This window comes from Bombus impatiens, unplaced genomic scaffold (genome assembly GCF_000188095.3).
Source record: "Bombus impatiens unplaced genomic scaffold, BIMP_2.2 scf_0129, whole genome shotgun sequence".
Lineage (NCBI taxonomy): Eukaryota > Metazoa > Arthropoda > Insecta > Hymenoptera > Apidae > Bombus > Bombus impatiens.
In genome coordinates this window covers 853668-858223 of record NT_176548.1, presented here as the reverse complement: position 1 = coordinate 858223, position 4556 = coordinate 853668, and the positions used below count along the sequence as shown (strand labels likewise).

Genomic DNA, 4556 nt, shown 5'->3' with positions numbered 1-4556 from the left:
CGCGTCCCGGCGTCGGGACGCTCGATACTAGACGACGACGATGACGACGCCCAAATCCGAAGGGGCGGAGAGGAACACCGGGCCACCGGCAACTCGTACAAATTCCACGCGATTCAGAATTTCCGATCGCGATTTACGCCGGATCGATCCGCGGATTTGCCCGCGGCAACACGACGCTAATTCTGCAAATTCAGACGAACTTGGTCCACGTGAAAAACCGTGAATCGTCTGTGCGCCACAACTTTCAATCCTTCCGACATATCCGTGGCAACAAGTCGCTGCGTCCTTGCTCCGCTTCGACTATCGGAGTGGTCTCGCTTATTGTCGAAAGGGAGAATCAATTGGAAGAGCAGAAGAAATGCGATGAATCTTGGGGGGAGCTAACGATTTTGCGGATTCTTTTTTCTCGCACAGCAACGACGCTTGCTCTTGTTCGATATATTTAGATTCATTTTTATCGCTGTCTCTCGATTCGCATTTTAACATGTTCGAATGCAAAGTGTGTCAGGTCTGATATCGAGACTTATAAATAAAGAAGCGGAAAGCCAACGACGAAAGGTCGTATTTGCCGCTCGTATTTTTAATACAATGGCATCTCGATGACGTCAAGTGATAACGAGGTTGAGATCTGTGCGCCGGAGGTCTTTCAACCGACACACTTTGGCAACTCGAACCAGCAACGGTGACACGGTGTGATAGAAAAAGAGAGAGGGTACGTAATTCGAATATGGAACTGGCGTATCGGTGATCGCGGAACAACTCTACCGCATTTAGGAAATTAATTTTCTACCGGTGTGCACGAGTGTACTGCGTTTATTTCCTCGTTTCATCCCTTTCGCGGCGTATTACCGGGTAAATTGAAGTGGACGAGAGGGTAAAATATCCAACCTCTTTCATAAAAATATGAGTTTTCCGGCCTATACGGTGCAACGTGCCACGCGCTAGTCTCGCCACTTTTTTTAGTTTCTTGCCGGGGGAAGTACTTGATTACCTTCGGCGGAGTAGCAAGCTTCTGCTTGCTCCGCCAGCTGCCTTCAATCGTTTCTTTTGCATTATGACCTTTCAGGAAGGAAGAGCTCCATTTCGTAGCAGAAGAACAAAATGGCTTGAGTTCAATCATAAGAAAGCCGGGTAGTAAGAGGAAAGAATCATGAAAAATTCGAAGCATATTGCTTCCTTCAAAATTACCGGGCCGTCATCTATTCGTTAACGCGTCGGTTTATCGGTTAATAAGTAAAGCTCGTTTCTTCGCCACTTCGAGGAGTACCGAATTATCCAAGTTGACTCTCCAAGAAATTTTCCACGCCGAGTCACCGATATCGTTATCGATCACGGCACTTCACAGACAAGAAGAAAACTGCGAGTGCCAATATTTGTGAGACTTACCTCGAGATTACAGACGAAGAACGTCACTATATTGGGACAACCCCCCTTCCCCATCGATTAAACGATGCCGAATATATTGCATACGGCACAATATCCGAACCACCTGCAGCATACCACGGGCCTTTGGGACGCACCGTAGAATCAGATTTATCGAAGAAAAGAGATCAAATTTTACATCGCCACTTTTGTGATTTCTATTTGTTTATTTCCTTATTTAACCAAAAGCGACTCGGCGCAAGAGGTTCGTCAATCCTCAAACGGAAAAATCTACGAATCGATATTGACGAAACGAAGAATGGAAAAAAACGGTTCAGCGACAGCGACTGCCGCTTCGAGTAATCCGTTTAAGCCAAACAGCTTCCCGATGCTACTAGCTAGATATATTCAAGAGGAGAACGTTCAACAGTTTTGGCCACTCGCCAATGGTCGGCTCTGAGGTTGATTAGTTTGTAATTGCGCATTGTTTTCCGTTTCCCTGTCAGCGAAGTAAGACATCACGCGAGACAGACAAGAACAGCAGAGGTCCGTTGAACACGATCAACCTAAATACATAGAGTCGAGTATCGTGCTGAGATTCAATTTATGCCGTTTAATCGTGCGAGACAGTGTCCCGTTTAGGTTGAAACAACGAGAAGCCGGAGTAGACGAGAAGACGCTGGAGACGTTTCCTTTCTCTCGAGGAGATCACACATCCTGACATTTAACTACACGAATGCACCGGCACATAAGCAGGCGCCATCGTTTCCCAACGTTCAGACCAGGAAATCTATGGGGATTTGATCCGAGCGTGAACGATGGGAGAGACGGAAACTAACCCTTCAAACTCGTTCGTAGACTGCTTTGTAGTCGTAACGATAAAGAGAACCTGCTCTCCATCTTTCTGGCTACAGGTTTCAACTGAATTTAAATCGGGGACGACAGACAGGTCCGTTACGATCGAAAGACGATCGTTAAGAAGTTCCTTGGCTCGTTAACTTCCCACCTTTTGTGACTCGTTAGACGGCCCTTGAAATTTGATGGTGACTCGTGCACGTGCAAGCACGAAATCATCGGTTTATTCGCTCGGAGCGTGCTACTCGAGTACAATGAGGAAATGACGAAACCGTTTCGTTGCTCCTGTTCTCATGACTTCCGTTCGTGCCGAAGAGGAAAGTCGATTCGCGTAATCCATAGGTAAGAAGATTAAAAGTTCCGTTAGAACTCGAGCGGCAAACAGCGACTTTCCTTTTCAATTTTCTCAGACAAGTGAAGCGTTCGAAACGAGGCAGTCGACTACGGCTGTCGGTCGTGGCAGCCGAAGGTATTTGCCCTCGATACTTTTCAATCGGAGAATGGAAAAGTCCTCGACGTGGCGTATCGATTCGCGACCGACCGAGTATTTGCACCGACGGTCATCGAACCTCGAAAGGAAGCTCGCGAAATACAGCCACGCGCACGGTCTTGTCTTCTTTTCTCTACGAGTAGTCGCAGGTTTCGTGCTTTTTATTCGCGTTCCACCTGTCGCATTGTGCTCGAGCTAGCGCTAGCGGACGAACGCATGTCGCGAGACAAAATGCGATTGGCACTAGGAGCGAACGTCCTCTGTCTCGTTTTCTCTTTCTCCCTCGGTTTCCCATTGCCGGAATGAGGAACAGGATAGGAAGAGACCGAGTTGACCGAAGAAGATGGGACAAGACGGACGAGGCAAAAAAAGAGACGACAGCCGCGAGGCTTTCATCGTGGCGAATGAAAGTGGCTTTTCGAGGGACGCGCGCCAACCGAAGACAGATATTCGATTTTCACAGGGGAAGGGAAGAGACACCTGCCGAATTCCCACGTCATCCGACGAAACGCATCGTCGAACAAGAGCAAGGGATTCGTCGCATTCGTCGTGAGCTTTCGCTCAACGGAATTTCGCTCCGCTCGTTTCTACTGTACCTCGTTTTCGTTTGTTGCTATCTTCTTCTCTCTCCATCTGTCTCTCGGGAAATTTAGCACGGTCTTATTAACGATCTGCCGGCTTAATTGGCGATTTGCTTACGCGCAGGCTGCGATTAGGGCTACTTTCTGCAGAGACTCGAGGACTTGCGAAACGTTCAACGTCGAGAGAATTTGTTTTTCTTCCCCGGTAAAATTGCATTGATTCGGTGAGGAATTGAGCGGAACACACCGCCGCGGCATCGAGTTTCTTGCGAATCTTTTGACACGGACTTTATACGGCCAATTAACTTTGCAACGATATTACAGAGCGTTCGTGGCCATTCGCTTGTTCGATTCGCGCGGAATCGCTCGATTAATGTTTTTCCCACCGATTTTCTCACCGTTAATTAATAAAGTTAGCCAACTTGTCACAACGGCGTTTACCCCCGCTGTTTTACGGCAGACGCGTACTCCATTTTCAAGACAATGACAATTTCGAGGAGCATTCGTTGAATCGTCGAGGAAAATTTACAGCGGCAGGAGATACGATAAAAATTACGGCGAACGGTGCACACAATTGTACAGAAAGATACGCAAGCGAGCACCGAACGGTCGTGGGATGAATTTCATCGGGCCCATTAGGAATGAAATCGAAGCCTGTAGAAACTACCGAGACGCCTTCCGCGGCGAATGAAACCGGTTTTTAACCGTCCGCCCGATCTTTAGCCACTGTTGCGCGCGCCGTATTCTCGGCACATCGACGGAACTGCACCATGCATGTACCGTTGCATGTGCAACTGCATCTGTGACATATTTTAAGACCACGAAGCCCGGCTGTATCTCGTCACTTGTCACATAAATTTGTACCATCCCGACACGTTACGACTGAGCTCTTTACTTCAAACAAATCGTCTCCTTTCTTGTCCAATCTCCCAACGATCCTGTCCAAATAATCCATTCGCGATACTCGCGCGTATTCGAATTTCGTTTCTCGTCGAACGATCAATGTCGTGCTTCTTTTCGTATCTACGCAGATCCGTGCTTTTTCGACGATGACACGGTACCGTGACGACATAGTAAAATCCAGCGTATTCGTGGCCGTGAAACGGATAGAACAAAAGAAACGGTGAAAATTTGTCTCGCCCCTTGGCTCGACACGCGTGGCTTGCCAAACTTTCTCTTTCTACTTCGTAGACTGTCCTTAACCCCTGCATACAGGTGTTTCTCTTTTTTCCAAGGTTTGAGTCACGCGAGGCGAAGCTACCGCCGCC

General features: G+C 47.9%; 1 protein-coding gene across 8 annotated transcripts in view; it reads right to left on the bottom strand.

Annotated features, from left to right (window-relative positions):
* The window catches only part of LOC100743538 (A-kinase anchor protein 200), a 63130-nt gene that overhangs the window by 15351 nt on the left and 43223 nt on the right, over positions 1-4556 (bottom strand). The gene's annotated exons all lie outside the window — the stretch shown is intronic.